The sequence below is a fragment of the Equus caballus genome, chromosome 28 (assembly GCF_041296265.1).
Source record: "Equus caballus isolate H_3958 breed thoroughbred chromosome 28, TB-T2T, whole genome shotgun sequence".
Taxonomy (NCBI): Eukaryota; Metazoa; Chordata; class Mammalia; order Perissodactyla; family Equidae; genus Equus; species Equus caballus.
The window spans coordinates 9,296,111-9,315,091 of NC_091711.1; the positions used below are offsets into that span (position 1 = coordinate 9,296,111).

At 41.1% G+C, this 18,981-nt stretch overlaps 1 long non-coding RNA gene across 1 annotated transcript; it reads right to left on the minus strand.

The window, feature by feature from the left end:
* Positions 1-8,828: 8,828 nt before the first annotated feature.
* Positions 8,829-18,499, minus strand: LOC138921229 (uncharacterized). Its single transcript, XR_011433641.1, has 3 exons — positions 18,243-18,499; positions 9,528-12,552; positions 8,829-9,360 (listed from the first exon to the last, which is right to left on the minus strand). It is a non-coding gene; the product is annotated as an uncharacterized lncRNA (long non-coding RNA).
* Positions 18,500-18,981: the final 482 nt, after the last annotated feature.

An 18,981-nucleotide genomic window follows, 5' to 3' on the forward strand; every position in this document is an offset into this window, starting at 1 on the left:
CTGTCAAGTTGCAGGATAAAAAATCAACATAGAAAAATCGGTTGTGTTTCTATACACTAACAACGAAGTAGCAGAAAGAGACATTAAGAATACAACCCCATTTACAATAGCAACAAAAAGAAAAAAATACCTAGGAATAAACTTAACCAAAGAGGTGAAAAATCTGTACACTGAAAACTATAAAACATTGTTGAAAGAAATCGAAGATGACACAAAGAAATGGCAAGATATTCCATGCTCTTGGATTGGAAGAATTAACATAGTTAATATGTCCATATTTCCTAAAGCAACCTATAGATTCAACACAATCCCTATCAAAGTGCCAACGACATTTTTCACAGAAATAGAACAAAGAATCCTGAAGTTTATATGGAACAACAAAAGATCCCAAATAGCCGAAGGAATCCTGAGGAAAAAGAGCAAAGCTGGAGGTATCACACTTCCTGATTTCGAAATATACTACAGCGGCCGGCCGGGTGGCACAGCGGTTAAGTGTGCATGTTCTGCTTCGGTGGCCTGGGATTTGCTGGTTCGGATCCCGGGTGCAGATATAGCACTGCTTGGCAAGCCATGCTGTGGTAGGCGTCCCACATAGAAAGTAGAGGAAGATGGGCACGGATGTTAGCTCAGGGCCAGTCTTCCTCAGCCAAAAGAGGAGGATTGGCAGATGTTAGCTCAGGGCTAATCTTCCTCAAAAAAATAAATAAATAAATAAAAGGTCTTTAAAATATGTATATATAGTACAAAGCTATAGTAACCAAAACAGCATGGTACTGGCAGAAAAACAGACACACAGATCAATGGAACAGAATCGAGAGTCCAGAAATAAACCCACACATCTATGGACAGCTAATATGTGACAAGGGAGCCAAGAACATACAATGGAGAAAGGGAAGTCTCTTCAATAAATGGTGTTGGGAAAACCGGACAGCCACGTGCAAAAGAATGAAAGTAGACCATTATCTTACACCATGCACAAAAATCAACTCAAAATGGATTAAAGACTTGAATGTAAGACCTGAAACCATGAAACTTCTAGAAGATAACACAGGCAGTACGCTCTTTGATATCGGTCTGAGCAGCATATTTTCAAGTTCCATGTCTGACCGGACAAGGGAAACAAAAGAAAAAATGAACAAATGGGACTACATCAAACTAAAAAGCTTCTGCACAGCAAAGGAAACCATCAACAAAACAAAAAGACAGCCTAACAGTTGGGAGAAGATATTTGCAAACCACATATCAGATAAGGGGTTAATGTCCAAAATATGCGAAGAACTCATACGTCTCGACAACAGAAAAACCAACAACCCAATTAAAAAATGTGCAAAAGATCTGAACAGAGATTTCTCCAAAGAAGATATACGGATGGCCAACAGGCATATGAAAAGATGCTCAACATCATTAGCTATCAGGGAAATGCAAGTAAAACTACAATGAGATATCACCTCACTCCAGTCAGAATGGCTATAATTAACAAGACAGGAAACAATTGTTGGAGAGGATGTGGATAGAAGGGAACCCTTGTACACTGCTGATGGGAGTGCAAACTGGTGCAGCCACTATGGAAAGCAGTATGGAGTATCCTCAGAAAATTAAGGATAGATCTACCATATGATCCAGCTATCCCACTGCTGGGCATTTATCCAAAGAACTTGAAAACACAAAGGCATAAAGATACCTGCACCCCTATGTTCATTGCAGCATTATTCACAATAGCCAAGACTTGGAATCAATGTAGGTGCCCATCAAGGGGCGAATGGATAAAGAAGATGTGTTATTTATACATGATGGACTACTACTCAGCCATAAGAAATGACGAAATCCGGCCATTTGTGACAACATGGATGGACCTTGAGGGTATTATGCTGAGCGAAATAAGTCAGAGGGAGAAAGTCAAATACCGTATGATTTCACTTATAAGTAGAAGATAAAAACAACAACAAACAAACACAGAGCAACAGGGGTTGGATTGGTGGTTACCAGAGGGGAAGGGGGGAGAGGGGAGGACGAAAGGGGTGATTGGCACATGTGTGTGGTGATGGATTATAATTAGTTTTCGGGTGGGGAACATGATGTAATCTACACAGAATTTGAAATATATTACGATGCACACCTGAAAACAAGCAAACAACAACAAAACAACAAACAAACAAACAAAAAAGATGAATTCCTCTGTTCGTGCCTTGTCTATCTTATTAGTAAATCAAACCCATTTCAGGGGCAAATTAATCCCTTGATTATTGAATAAAACAGATGAATTGGTATTTCCATGAATGAAAGCTGGAATTAAAAGAACAATCTGGTGCTGCTGATTGAAAGTTACAAAAACTGCTGTTTAACAAATGTACGGTTGCTTAAATGATCTATGTCAGAAGAGTAACTATTTTCTTGGGCAGCAGGATGGTTAAATATGGAAAAACAATGCAGCAGTCTGCTATCCTTTAGCACTCAGCTGAACCAGAGCTATGTGAAATGAGAGGTCAGGGCAGCTGCATTTTAGTCATCTTAGGGAAGCCAATATTTTGCCTTCTTTGCACTTAAAGATGCATGTACCTTAGCAGAAGTGGAGTAAACATTGGATGGATGGGTGGATGGATGTATGGATGGATGTATGGATGGATGAATGGATGGATGAAGTCATTCAATAAATATTTATTGAGCACTTATTATGTGCCAGATACTAGGGAACACAGAGTAATCAAAAATAGATAAAAATCTCAGTACTCATGGAACATATATTCTAGTGGAATAATAGCTAGATGGCCAAATAAATTCTAAATGGATATAGGGGCTCACAAGTCCCTGTTACATTACTTCACAGGCCACAGGAGTGCTTTTACCTTAATCTGGATAGACCCATAAGAATTAGTGTCCCCATGCTATAGAATTACTGCCAGCATTGAAATCAAAGTGCCTTTATACTGATGAAGGCCAGATCCCATAGATGAAGTTCAAGGTTAAAGCTACGGGAAGGTGTTAAAGTGAAAAGAGTATTTGTTCCTCCTCTCTGAATGATAACAGAGATATCTAAAAAGCACGAGGTGTGCTCTGTACTTAAATGTGATTGCAGGGGCCGGCCCAGTGGCATAGTGGCTAAGTTCATGCTCCGCTTCAGCAGCCCAATGTTGGCAGATTCGGCTCCTGGTTGTGGATCTAGCACCACTTGTCAAGCCACACTGTGGCAGCATCCCATGTAAAAAAAAGGAAGATTGGCATAGATGTTAGCTCAGGGCCACTCCTCCTCACCAAAAAAAAAAAAAAAAAGTGATTACAAAGCAAAAGAAGTCTGGTATTGGCCAACCATTTCGGAGAATACGCTTGGATTCTGCTTACTATAAATAAGCAAAAGGAAATGGAATTATTCATAAATGGAGATTATCGAACCTGTAACTCCCATTTCTAGGAGAAATCAGACCTGCCTTGGAAAATATCTTTGAGTTGATTTTTTCTCACTAAAATTTATGGTACAACCAAAAAAACAGTGGAACTAGACCTTTAAATTCTAATATTCACCATCATTGTATGTATATTTTAATGGCAATAGCAAAGAAAGAATACATATTTCTCTTGAATATATATTCCTTCTTTGAGATTTTCAAGTAAAGTAAGCAAAACTAAGTGTATAAATCCTTTAGGACAGAAACTCCTGTGGGGCTGAAGGAATAAAGCCTGTGGAGGGGCTGATAGGAGACGGGGCTGAGTTTACTGATGACGCCATGGCAGAATTATCCTGGGTCAGGGATTATCCTCAGGGCTTCAAATTCTGAAACTTAATTTTTATCATGGATTATCATGGTTACAAGATTATCTGGTACATAATTACCAAGATTAATTTTTATCATACACAGAGCTGTTCAGCCCTTTCAAGGTCCATCTACACACTGACCCAACTCATAAAATTCTGATGTATAAACCAGAATGGCAATTTATGAATCTATGTTGGAGGTTATCTCCTGGCAGAAGTTTATGCCTTCTGGTGGGCATGAAGACTCAGACCTCCAAATTATCCATCAAAAGGCTTAAATTAAAACCAAGGAAGTTGCATAATTTCAAGACATCAGAGTTCCACCAAGCTAAGAAATAAATGGGTGTATTTCTCTAGAGAATCAGTCCAGCACAGAAGCTAAGTGATTAGGATCTCGGTGAGATTGGAGTTGGGTTCCAAGCTCATCTACCACCTACCAGCTGCTTGGGAAAGCTCACCAAAGCTTATTTCCCTCTTCTGAATATGGAAATTAAGAAAAAAAGGCAGTCCATTTAAAGCATTAACCACAATGATTGGCACATGGGAAATGTTCAGTAAATGTTCAGCATAATTATATTCCTATCCAAAGAACTGATACTGGTTTTCTGGGATAAAAGTTTATCTTAATAGTGTTGAGTGTTGTTGTGAGCATTGATTAAGATGCTCAAAATTAATTATTACTGTTTCTAGCTAAAGAAATAAGTTTTATGGAGTCAATACACCTTTTGCCTGGATAACAGTGCTTGACAGACATTAAAACTCCCTACCTTCAAGATTGTTTTCCTAAGACACCAGCGAACACTCTAGCATCATGACAGGCAAACCACAGTCCAGCTGAAAGGGCGACAGTTTCCTTTTTCACTTGTCACCTTCCAGGCACACCTTTCTGTGACTGGCAGCCTCCACTGGGCTTTGGGGTTTCCTAAATCTCTCAAAGGTGAATTTGACAGGAGTATAAAGTTTATTCATTATGTAACTATTTCTACTAGTTTCAGCCTCAGAACTGCAGGTGAGTTTTTCCAGACCATGTTAGTAAATCCACTGATTTTCAAAAGATGAAGAAAAGCATATTTGTCCCCATGCCTTGAGCAGAATCTTGGAATCATTAAAATGGTAGTTATCTCTGGGTAGGGTGGGGTAGCGTTGGCCTGGGAAGGGCATGAGCAAACATTCTGGAGTGTTAGAATTTTCCACAGCTTTATCTGGGTGGTGGCTATACAGATGCATACATATGTAAAAATTCACTGAATTGAGGGACTTCCGGTTCTGATTCGCCATGTAAGAAGCTTGGAAATCGCCAATCCATCCTAATAACAAGCAAAAAGCCAAACAGACTGAAAACTCAACACCTCTTCTCTGATCCATAAGACAGGGGAGGACACAGGGCAAACCGCTGTCCCCAAGATTGGAGAGACAGACAGGCGAATGCAGGGAGTCACCACGTACTAGAGCAGAGCCTCGCAAGTGGAAACCACCCCCAGATATTGTGATGCTTTTTTAGATGCAATACCAAAGACCAGACCCATGAAAGAAACAATTGATAAGCTAGACTTCATTAAAATTAAAAACCTCTGCTCTGCTAAAGACAATATCAAAAGAATTAGAAGGCAAGACACAGATGGGGAGAAGATATCTGCAAAAGACACATCTGACAAAGGACTATTTCCTAAAATATACAAAGAACTCTTAAAACTCAACAATAAGCAAACAAAAATCTGATTAAAAATGGGCCAGAGACCTTAACAGACACCTCATCAAAGAAGATACACAGATGGCAAATAAGCATATGAAAAGATTCTCCACATAATTTGTCATCAGGAAATGCAAATTAAAACAACAGTGAGACACCACTGTCCACCCATTAGAATGATCAAAATCTGGAACACTGACAACACCAAATGCTGGTGAGGATGTGGAGTAACAGGAACACTTACACACTGCTGGTGGGAATGCAAAGTGGTACCACCCCTTTGGAAGACAGTTTGGTGGTTTCTTATAAAACTAAACATAGTCTTACTATATGATCCAGCAATCATGCTCCTTGGTATTTACTCAAAGGAGTTGCAAACTCATGTCCACACAAAGACCTGCATGTGGATGTTCATAGCAGCATTATGCATAATCGCCCAAACTTGGAAGCAACTGAGACGTCCTTCAGTAGGTGAATGGATAACCTGTGGCACATCCAGACAATGGAATATTATTCAGTGCTGAAAAGAAATGAGCTATCAAGTCATGGAAAGACATGGAGGAATCTTAACTGCATATTATTGAGTGAAAGAAGCCAATCTAAAAAGGCTACACACTATAGGATTTCAACAATATGATGTTCTGGAAAAGGTAAAACTATGAAGACAATAAAAAGATCAGTGGTTGCCCGAGGGGTAGGGGAGGATAAATAAAGGAGTGAAAATACTCTGTATGATATTATAATGATGGATATGTGTCATTATACATCGATCCAAACCCACAGAATATACAACAGTAAGAGTGAACCCTAGGTAAATATGGACTTGGGTGATTATGATGTGTCAGTGTAGGTTCATCCTTGGTAAAACGTGTACCCTTCTGGTGAGTGATGTTGATAACGGGGGAGGATATGAATGTGTGGGGGGCAGGGGTATATCAGAAATCTCTGTATCTCCCTCTCATTTTTGTTGTAAACCTAAAACTGCTCTAAAAAAAATAAAGTCTTAAAAGAATTCACTGAACTGTGCAGTTAAGGTGGGAGCAGTTTCCTATGGGTATGTGACAACTTAACAAAAAGAGTTAAACATCAATAAAACTGTCTGGTCCCCTTCAGATCTTTCAAATCAGAATCTCTGGGTGAAGGGCACCTCCAGATGATGCCAATGTGCACTGAAGTCTGAGACCATGGATATAAATAAAAAAGTAGATTTTCAGCATCAAAGACCGAGAAAAATAATCTAAAATCAAGATCATCCTAGGAACTGTAAGGTAAATGCCACATAAATACCAGCATTCCTATGCTGTGAAACTTTGGAGATTTGAGTCAAGAAACCAACATCTGTTTCTTGTGCTACCCAATGGTCTCTACAAGCAGCTCTAACACAAGAAGTGAAATGAGGCTTTGGGAGGCGAGGGCCCCAGAGAGGCTGCAGCAGAGCTCTGCTCTGCATACTCACTTCTGTGGCCAGAGCCTCAGGCGGAAGTGCTCGTCCCTCCAATCTGGTGATGTCAAAAGCTAGGCAAGTTACTGGGAGTTGAATTACAATGCAGTGCATTTGGGAAGAGCAGTTGTCAAGAACACACCCCCTCCAAATAGGCAAAGGTCTGTTCCAAAAAGAAAAAGGATCTGCCTAACGGAGATTTCTGAAAGCTGAGGTCAAAGATTTTCTTCCGTATAGCTGCCTGCAGTGTCATAATTCCAAACGAAAAGCTCCACTGGCTCACAAAGAGATGCTGCAGTGTTTGAGAGAACGAAAGGGGAGAACATTTCAAGACAGGCCAACATTGCTGCAGGGACTTGTTACAAAAGGCTCCCTTTGCTTTGGCGTTACTCGATGCTGCATCATTTTCCTGCGGTTTTCACCCAGTGTCATTAGGGATGTACACAGGAAAAAACAGGCATGCCTTAAAGGACATCTTCTGCCTGCGTTCTTGCAGACTCCGGAGGAGGTGCAACATGCACATGGCTGTAGAACAAACCACGGGACTCCGGTGCCCCACCTCTGTGTCTTCCATGCACAATTCTGGACTAACGTGGCGCTCTTTATGAAGGGGGCCCCAAGTGAACAAACACTTTCTGGGCTGCAAGTCGAACGAGAAAACGCAAACCTAGGATCTCCCTGTGGACGGTACGGGTAAGGTTACGGTGAAAAATGACCCCAGCACAACCTTCGTGGCTAATCCCCCATCTAGATCCCCTGTCCCCAGCACAGTGACCACTTCCTTCAGTTCGTGCCCCACCCCCAACAGAACACCTGTTACTGCAAACCTCCGATAACAGAGCAGATTTCCCCTGGGAAAAGGCAAAATGACTCAAGGTATGTTTCTGTTGGCAAAACTGTGCTTCCCTCCGAGACTGTCGCATGTACACAGATATTTCTCCTCATGTGAATCACAGCATTTTCCAGCTGGAAAACATCTTGAGGACAATCTGGGGAACCGTGTCATTAAGACAAAAACCTACCCCAGCTTACAGAGCCAGTGAGGTCGAATCGAGCTTCGGCGAACATCCTCTGGCCAACCAGGATCGCGCTGATCACTGGCACTTTGTCAACGACACTGAGTCCCTTTTTTTAAAAAAAATAGATTATTTTTGACAGCAGTTTTAGATTCGCAGCCATATTGAGTGAAAAGTGCAGATATTTCCCATAAATCTCCTGCCCACACACACCTCCAAACCCTTTTAAGTTTCTCAGTAACGCTGGGCCAGTTCATGGAGGTCAAGCCAAGTTAATTCCTTTTCCGCTCTCTATTTTTCAGATATTTTTACAGGATGAGACACCAGACAGCAGATGATACCTTAGGGTCACATTTGGAAGAACTTCAGAAAAGTCCCCCTTCTCCTGCAACCACAATGCGCTTGTTTACTTCTCCCCAGCAGCTAATCCTAGTCCCCCCTCTGGGCAATGGGTCATGCCTCCCACTGGCAATATTACGTTTTCTTCCTAACTCCTGGAATTTCTCCACTTCTACTTTCCTGGGATCCATCACACACAGTCTCTTTTAGTACATGGCACATGTGTTGATTATTCTGAAACAGTCGTGTCTTTTTCCTGTTTATCCTCAGTTTTCTTACATGGAAACATTGGGTCACTTCAATATTCTTGTTAGTCTGTGGTTGCATTTCAACAGTCTCCTACCAACTGGGTGACATAAACGTCCTCAATAGTCAATAAGTTGAACATTGTCATCATGCCCCATTGTCCCAAGCAATGAAAGCACATGTTCAGGCTGAGTCATCCCATTTCCTGCCAACAATAATTGGCAGGCATACCTCGACTTCCCTCAGCTTTGTCACTTCTTAGTCTCAGCCGTTTAATTTTTAAATTTTGAAACAGAGTGTATGATTTTAATCAAGTCTGCAATTGTCATAAGCAAATGCTGTATTTAATCTGATGAAAGAGGTACACATGAAAGATATATGAACAATTCAGGAATTTAGCATTACAAGTAATATATATTTTAGGTTTATTTATTTTTCAGTAAGCATCAACCTGGTCCATAGTGCTTCCAGATTACCTAATTTAAGATGGAGAGTCTTAAACATTTTCCTGATGTTACATCCTTCCAAAATTTCAGCAACGTTAGCTAGTTTATACGGTATTATACTACAGTTTTGATGGATGGAAATGTCAAAACAAGGTCATGAGGCATCAATGGGAGAACAATGAGTACAATGTGCGTCAAGGCCACCTAACCAGTGAACCAAAATGTAGCAACAAATCTTGAAATCTTTGACGATAGATCCCTAAATTGTCACCATTACACTCCCTACTTAACCAAGCTGCCCCTTCGTTAATTTCCACGCCATCTTTCCTGAGATTTCCCAGATGTGAAACAGAGCATTCCGGCTCCCTCAGCCTCTCAGGACCTTTATGTCAGCATTATCCAACGTCTGTTCCTCCTCACTTAGACTCTGCATTCTTAAAGAGATAATAAGAAAATGGATATAAGCCACAAAAAGGCTAGAGATTCTTGACCTAGGTCATCTAATTTTTAATTATTGAAAAGAGAGGCAGTACAGTTTAGTAGAAAGAATACTGGATTTGGTCTCAGAAAACCCAAAGTGAAGTTTGAGTCTGTCACTTACCAGCTCTGTGACTTTCCCTGAAAGGAGTTAATCTCATAGAACTTCAGTTTCCTCATTGCTAACGTGGTGATGGTGCACTGATGGTAACGTGGTGCTGGTCAACCGTGGGGTTCAAAATCCATCAAACGCACTTTGTAAACTACATAGTACCCCATGCGTGCAGAATAGTAGGATGCTGATACTTCTATCTCTGAGGGCAAAGTGGCACGAAAGGGCCTATGAAGGCTTTAGTGACTCCTGTACAAAAAGCTGATAATTATGCCCTAGGCCAATGATCTCAAACTTTTCCCGCAAAGTCTTCATTAGGAGAATGGAAAATGAACCAGTATCTGGGCTAAATGAAAGAAATTTACTTGAAAATTTATTTCCACTTTTTAACGTATCTTTTATCTTAAGATAAACATTTTAAATTTGCAATCAAATAAAACTGATGCTTTGGGAAGGTGTGACACATTCCCCACGTGGTTTTTCATGCCTCTGCAACTGAACCCTCTGGGGTCCCTGTGTCGTAGGCTGCAGACGTCTCCCCTCCTCAGCTGTGCTTCTTGGGGAATTATCAGAGCTGTATAATAATTATCTGTTTACCAACCCGCCTCCTCCAGACCAGCTTTTATCCCTAGACCCTAGCATAGTGCTGGTACATTGTAAACACCCTGCACATATTTGCTGAATGAATTAGTCAACTTCTTCTTTTCAAGGATACATTTTTTGGGTTGGTTGATAATTAATGTCCTAATTACTATTGATGTCCACTGATGAAAAGGAAACAGGAAAAATGACAGCTTTGAAAGTTAAATGGCTAGACCCAAATCCTCACTCCAATGCTGGCTTCCCGCTCTTCCAGCCGGTGCCCCAGCCACCCTTCCCTGATGCTCAACAGCCAGCCTGTCAGCAGAGATGTTCATTTCATCACCGTTGGCTTGTCTTTGCATATGAACACTACTGGTAGTTTATTCTGCCCATTCAATTTCTATAATCCTCATAATAAATAAAAGAAATCTTACTCCAGTGTTTGTTCCACATTCCGCAATGTCCGCTCACACACAAATTTCCTTTTGAAACCAATGAGCGTTCTGTGCCAGAACATATCCTGGGGATGCAGGAGGAAGGCAGGGAGAGGAGAGAGAGAATCTCACAGTCACCATCTGTTGACAATACTCTTGTGCAGAGCCAGTTTTGAAGGTTAATGACATGTCACGCATCCTCTAGCGTCAAAAATAGGCTGCTCTCCCAGAATTCTATAGAACAGTTGTTGCACTGTGGAAGACGGGACAGTCAGCCAGCACTCCCACAGGGTCCAAGAAGGCCATTCCTGCCAAAAGCTGGATGAAACTTAACAGGGACCCAGGAAAAACAACTTTTACCAAATTCAAATATGGAAATGATCACTTTTCCTCGAGGCCAGTAAAAGGACTAGAAAGCATTGAGCCTCCAAAATGCCCCTGCATAATGAGATGTTTTTTTGAAGAGCCCTTGAATTTCATCAGCAACTCTTCAATATGTATCTACTCCTTTGTCTACCTGTTTTCAGAAAAATAAGGATGTGAGCCTGTAACAGAAGCAAGTCCAAGCGTTCACCAAGGGTCTGCCCATGGTTTCTTTGAGTGGTGAAGTTACTGCAGTGCAGCTGATCCAAGGCAAATCTGGGTCTCAGCTTCATTGACAGCCCACTGTTTAATGACTCACTTTGCTGTCTCATCAAGAATTCACGCAGTTGAAAGGCTGTTCCTTCTCAAATGTAGTTGCTTGCTTTCCCCACATCTCATCTAGGCTCTTTAATTTTCAAAGCCCTGCTGAGCAACCTTGGAAAATCCGAGCCCTTTACCACCTGGCGCTCCAGGAATGTTTTAAGAGGAGGCAGCTCTGCCTGTTTTCCTGTTAACCTAAGAACGAACTGTCTGGTCCCAGCGCGGAATAGAGTGGGTTGAACGAGGAACTGAGTAAAGGGACAGAGTAGAGAAATTGGGAAGCTCTCCAGATCATGTCTTCATAGTGTGACACCATTATTTTGTTTGAAGTGAAGTTTCTGGGCTTTAGCTCTGCCTAACTTGAAATATACGTGTAGAATACAAATAAAAAACTAAACGAGTGCTGGATTATTTGCCAGTTTGGGGTATCCAGCCTCTCCTAGTCAAGAGCAGACACACTGGTGAAATTTGGCCGTGTGAGGTGCTGAAATGATCACTCCTACAGAAGTGAGGAGATTTGGGTTCATTTTCATTTCAGGCTCTCCTTGTGTGACTTTGTATAAATCATTTAACCTTTCTGAGCCTCAAATTCCTCAACTCTTCACTGAAACTCAGCCACTGAAGGTGGGAGGGACTTTTCCTAGATCAGCACCGTCCAGTAGGACTTTCTGCAAATGTTCTGTTTTTGTGCTATCCAATATGGCAGCCACTAGCCATATCGAACAGCACGTTAAATGCGGATACTATGACCGAAGAACTGAATTTTTTAATTTTATTTATTTTTAATCATTTTAAATTTAAAACAAACATGTGGCTAGTGGCTACCATATTGGACAGTACAGGTCTAATCATTTCTAAAGTACCTTAATAAAAGTTCTGCTTTGATGATTTCTAAACCCAGCTAGTGACCCACAGTGAATTTTTCTTGTTATTCTGCCTACCATGAAATTTACTTCACAAAGTATTTGTTATAAATTAATAACTTTAGTCTTTGTCAGTGTAATAATTAATCACTAATGAAAATGGGATCTCTACATGATCAAAATATACATGAAAGAATTTTATGAATTCTAAAATGCTATGCAAATATAAAGGCTTACTAACAAAATATCGCACCTAACCACACACCTTTGCCAAGTGGCAGCTGACATACGTAGACTAAAACTCTTCTATTTCACAGCCCAGACCAATGGAAATAGCTTGGTGGGACCCTGTGGTGGTCCTGAAAACACTCTTTCTGAGTACCTCCTTCCACTGATGTTTAGATAAAGAAATTTTAGATTCCTTTTCTTTTCTACCACATCCATCAGGGGTTTCAACCTGGATGTTGACATAACCTATAAAAGAAAAGGATTTTTATTAATTATGTAATGACTTACAACTGTCGAGTTAGTGTGTTTCTTTTCTTCTAGGCTTTGCCTTGCACCAACAGAGCACGTTAAATATTGACCAGAATCCAAAGGGGGGACTCACCCAGCACTTCCATTTTCACCTGGGCCTGAATTTGCCTCTTTCCACCTCGGTTTAATCCCATTCATCCTCTTGGCCTCCTTTCACTGACCTTCAGATTCTTCTAGCTCTTCTCACGTGGCATCCTGACTGCTTCTTCTCAAGTTCACAATCCTCTCCATTTCTTCTCTGGTCTATTCTAGTCTCCTCCCTCCTGGCACAACACTTTCTCGGTTCTGTCCCTTCAGTGGCTATCCCCTTCAAGATGGCCCCGAGAGTGTCTCCTGAGTACTCACCCAGTGGCCGGCCAAAGCCTCTAGACTGTGCCTCTAGTTCCTTCTCAGCTCGCCAAGGTCCAGATTCTAGACAATGGGTTTGGACTTAAAGGAAACTTCTCTCTTACCAATTATTGAGGAATAAAATATTTCCCATTTTATCTTATTATTAAGTGATTCTAGAGTCTTCTGTATAAGGTATACTGTTCATAGTTGGGAAAGAATTACTTATTTTTTAACAGGTTTATTATATATATAACTGGCATGCAATAAATGATACATTTAAAGTGTACAGTTTGTTAAATTTTGACACATGTATATATATATATGTATACACACCCACAAAACCATCAGTACAACCAAGAAAATGAATATATCCATTGCCCCAAGAGTTTCCCATGCCCCTCTTAAATCCCTCCTTATCACCCTGATCTGCCACCTTTATCTTTGCCCTGGACTCAGACAACCACTCATCTGCTTCCTGTCACTGTAGATTACTTTGCATTTTCTAGAATTTTAAATAAATGAAATCATACAGTATGTACTCTTGTTTGTCTAACACCTTTCCTTTTTGTTGATGAGTAGTGTTCATTTTATGGATATACTATACAAATTGATCAATATACCATCCATTTGCCTATTAATGGATATTTAGGTTGTTTCCAGTTTGGGCTATTACAGATAAAGCTTCTATGAATATTTATGAAGAGGTCTTTGTGTGGACACATGACTTTATTTCTCTTGGGCAAATGCCTGCAAGTGGAATGGGTCATATAGTTTTTTAAGAAACTGCCAACATTCAGCATACCCAGTCTTTTTCATTTTAGCCATTATAATAGGAAAAAGAGACATATTTTCAGCTTCTTGAAGTTCTCTAATAGTTCATTGATGCTTTATTTATTTACTTTTTATTTTTTTGTTTTATCTTTCATTTTGGATACTTTCTATTGCAATGTCTTCCAGTTCATTAATCATGTCTTTTGCAATGTCTAATCTGCTGTTAATCCCATACAGTGTGTTTTTCATCTAAGACATTCTGGTTTTCAGCTCTGCAAGTTCAATTTGGACCTCTTTTATCTTCCAGGTCTCTACTTAACATCTTTCTTCTAGGTCTTGGACTATGAAATACAGTTATAATAACTGTTTATTGCCCTTGTCTGCTAATTCTAACATCTACGTCAGTTCTGGTTTGGTGTCTGCATGATGGCTCGCATCTTCCCACTTCTTTGCATGCCGAGTAACTTCTTAACAGATGCTATACATTTTAAATTTTACCATGGTGTGCTCAGAATATTTTTGCATTCCTATAAATATTTTTGAGTTTGTTCTGGGGCACAGTTACATTATTTGGAAACAGTTTGACACTTTCAAGTCCTATTTTTGAAGTTAATTAGGCAGGACTAGAGCAGCATTTTGCCTAGGCCAATTATTCCCCACTACTGAGGCAATATTTTTTGGAGTACTCTATGCAGTGCCCCCATGAATTGTAAGTTTTCCAATCTGGCTGATGGCAACAGGGACTCTTTCCAGTCCTATGTGAGCTCCTGGAACTTTTTTCCTTCTAATCATTCTGGAAATTTCTTTCCACAGCCGAAAGTAGTTTTCTCACACTCATGTGCTTAACAACACTCTGCTTAAAACCTGAAAGGGCTCCTCAGCAGGTCTCTGAGCTTCTCTCCTCTGCAGCTTCTCCTCCAAGAACTCTGCCTGCAGGCTTGAACTGCTTGTCTCCCAGCCTCTCAGCTCCGTTTCCTCAGCTCATGGGCTCCACTGGCCCCACCTGAGTAACCCCTTCCTGACGGCGACTGGGAAATTCATTCAAAGCAGTAATTTGGGGCAATTTTAGAGCTTACCTTGCTTGATCCTCATCTCTCAGGTATCACTGTCCTTAATTTGCCTGATCTCTAGTGTCTTAATAACCTTTGTTTCACATATTTTGCGTTTTTTTTTTTTTCTCATTTCGGGGTGAAGGGTTAACTTGGTCCCAGTTTCTCCATCTTGGTCAAAAGCAGAAGTCAATTATTTTGTATGGAAAAATGTTTATTTCTACCACACACCCTCAATCTAAGGAGGAGGAACAAATAAAAAATAATTGTATCCTTACTGGAAAGTTTATGAGTTGGGTTAGATCCACCCAGGCTGCCTAGATAGTACAAACCTGCTGTTGGAAACTGGAGGAAATGAGTGATCCTTCTATAGTGTTTAGGCCCAGAAGTGCAAAACCTTCTGAAATAGGGGCACGTAGAGAAAGGCAATAAGAGAAAAGCTGCTTCTGAAGAGAGAGTGATTACAACGCGGGATTGAGAGTCCACTGGAGAAGAGGAGATGCTGGGAGGGAATTCACCCTTTGTTCCTGCAAATTCCTCCCTTTCCTTCTCACGCTCTAGATGCTGCTTCTTTTAGTGCACTGAGCCTTCTGAGCCCCTCCCGTTCTTGTTAATGTGCCTTTGTTCCAGTCTCTAACTAATCTCAGCCAGTTCTCCTATTTGTTTCCAAGCCAAAGCTCCTGTCTCTCACACCATTTTCTCATTCAGTCAGTTACAGTTAGAGAGCTAGACAGGAGTCGGTCCAGGAAATGGGGCTGTCCCCCATTATAGGTCAAAGGCCATTGGCCTTGAGGGAGAGGACAAGGCTGTCTAGGACCTTTATCAGCTTGGAGGGCTCAGTTGTAGCTGGTGAAGATTTTTCAATTAATTTTATTTTTTTACTGTTTTTCTATCAAGTGAATGTGAATTTTAGTTTTAACCTGAAACCATGTGCCTTCTGAATACCCAAATTTAGATAAAGGTAAGACTGAAAAACACACCCCTTTTATTTCAGATGGAAAAATGAGATTCCAAATAGTACCGTTCAACCAATCATTCCGGACTGATTTCAGTATTCACCCTACTTCTTTTTATCACAATTGTGTAAGAATCACGGCAGAGAATTAACAGAAGTACAGTAAAACTCAGAAGAAACTCTAGACATTTTTGAATGAATGGACAGATGCCATAGGTCAGGTCAAATTCTCGAACATAGCAGCATGCATTAAGAGGCCATTGTAAGATGACTAACACACAGCAAACATCGGTTCTGGCTCCAGCACTGGAGCTATAAAAGAATGTCACCTTTTGATGGCAAGACGACCCAATGAAGGTGCAGAGGATTGTCTCCTCTTAGAGTTATCACAAATTTATTGCGAAATGGATCCATGAGGCAAGGAAACAAATGGCTAAAAATTTAATCCAGAGACACTGGGTATCATACAGAATTTTTAAAACTAGTTTATATATGTAGACAAAATCAACATTGTAAGAAATATAGATAATAGGTAAATGATAGATGGACAGATGGTTGGATAGATAGCTGATTCTCAAATGTCCTTATTTTCACATTATTTTTTTGTTTACATTGAACAGTATACTGGGATAGTCAGAAGGAGTCAAGGACAAGCAGACTTTCAGTAGCTGTAACAAGAGACAGGCTAGCGTTACGATTTGGGGCAGTGTTTCTCTAAGTGTGCTCTGAGGAACACTTTCATCATAAACACATGCAGCACCTGTTAAAAATGCAAATACCCAGGCCCGTCCCAGACATCTTAAATCAGAATCTCGGAGAGTGCAGCCTGGGATTCTGCATTTTAACACATGTCCCTAGTGTTTCTACTTGACATCAAAACTTAGGAATTCCTGGTTTCAAGAATAGACTCTGGAGGCTGGCCCAGTGGCGCAGTGCCGCTTCGGCAGCCCGGGGTTCGCAAGTTCAGATCCCGGGTGCAGACATGGCACCACTTGGCAAGCCACGCTGTGGTAGGCGTCCCACGTATAAAGTAGAGGAAGATGGGCACGGATCTTAGGTCAGGGCCAGTCTTCCTCAGCAAAAAGGGGAGGATTGGGGTTAGCTCAGGGCTAATCTTCCTCAAAAAAAAAAATAGACTCTGGAGCCAAATTTCCTGGGCTCAAAATTCAACTCTACTAAGTAGCTTTTTACCATGGACATATTACTCTGCACCAGCTTCTTCATCTGTAAACTCGAGGTGATGGTAACAATAGTACCTACCTTATAGGACTATAAAAGAATTAAATGAGTTGACATAGAATGTTCTTAGAATTGCATGGGGCACAATGTAAGCGCTGTCTATACGAGTACAACAAATGTACTACGTCAACCATGTTCCAGATCACTACAGCCTATAAGTACGGGAACTTGAAAGGAACAATATCAACAGTAAGTTATAAGGAATCAAAACACAGGTTTGATGCACAGCACTCCCCCAGCACATCATTTGGGGGTTCTTTTGTTTTGTTTTACTGGCAAAAGGACATTCTTTTGTGAAGCTGTCCTTGCTGCCCTAGAGGATATGACAGTACCAAGTAATTCCCCTTCATCTGTAACCAAAAGAGCATTGCTCTCCCCGCTATAAAGTTCTAGTGAATGCTGGGGAGGCGTCCTCCCCAAATAAAGGCCATATGCCTCTGGAGGAAAAATTATTCTTCATTCAGCTCCTGTTAGACAACCTGGCAAACACAGAGGCGTCCTGGTTGCCTACCTGCCCTCTGGATCTTCTGTGACTCAAATGTTTTGACCTCACTCGTACTGTCAGGAATTCACCTGGCTCAACTCAGCAGTTTCAATTCTAGTATTCATGCTGCCGAAGCGAGCACAGCTCCACAGTTTCTAACAAAGACTAACTCTTGAGAAAAATTACTGGAGAAGATTCTGAATAAAGAGGATTCAGAAACTGTTCTTATGTTATAAGTCCTTGGTTAAGACTGGATAGAGAGAAAAATAGAATAAGCCATTGAACAACGTCCCATCAGTAATTCTAGAGTTTCACTCCCGCTCTGGGCCAGCATGTGACACGTGGAGCAATGAGAAGTCTGGCACAGTGTACGCTCAGTCTCTTCTGAACCGCAGCTTCAAATTATCAGCCTCCTCCGCCTTCATTGCTTTTCCATCTCTCCTGGCCTCCCTGGTCCATGACCTCTACCTTTCTCTAGCTCCCTTGTGCCTCTCTTATTCCCTAAACTAAATCCCATCCAGAATCAATATAAATATCCACTACGATAAAGCCCAGCTTCCTTAACTTTACCCCAAAGTTTCACGCTCTCTACTCTCTCCCTCTCTCTGTGCACTCCAAACATAAATTGAACTGCTTGCAGGTCCCCAAATGTGCCCCTGTCTCTCTCCCCACAGATCTTCCCATATGTCGTGCCTTCTCCCTAGGACATCTTTCTTTCCCACCCCTGCCCCATCCCTCAATTGACTAACGCCTACTTACTCTTCAGAACTCAGCTAAGGCGTCACCTCCAGTGTCTTACCTAATCCAGTTCCTCCAAGGTCCTCGTCAGTCAGGCCCTTTGAGTACTGTGAGTGCTATTTACCCACTTGTGTTGACTTCTCAACTATTACGTCCTTAAAGAGCCATATTTCGCCCATCCTTGTACCCCGTCCCTTAGCAGAGGGATCTATGCAGGCAGAACACTCAATACCCATTAGAGAGAGCAGGCGGCAGGGGCTGTAAGTAAGAGTGCGGGGTCCAGTGACCGCTGCAGAACTTCTTGACTCCCACGATGGCAGGGAGGGACAATCTGTTAGTTGGAGCTTATTTCCATTTTGTAGCTCACCTTGTTCCTTGAGCAAAAGCAATTGGTGCTTCTGAGCCAACTGGCATCATTCCAACCTCACAATTCTCTAGTAGGAAAATGGCTTATTCTTAATCCATTGGTTCTGTAATTCATTTGTTTCTTTCCATTAGTAATTCATTAGTTTATTTTAAAATTTATTTACTTATTTATTTAAAAATTAATTAATTAATTTAAAATTCATTCTTTAAGCACTTGCTAGGTAGTGGCACAGTGAGAGGCACCCCAGTACAGTGGCAAGAATGTGGATTTTTCAGGTCAAGTCAACGGGGTTTTGCATCCTGCTTTGTAATTTACTAGCTAATAACTCACACTGGTGTAAATGGTTGTGAAGGGCATGAGTTTTAGAGTCAGACAAACTGGGCTTTAAAATACTGCTCTGCCCACTTATTCGATCTGTGACCGTGGACAAGTT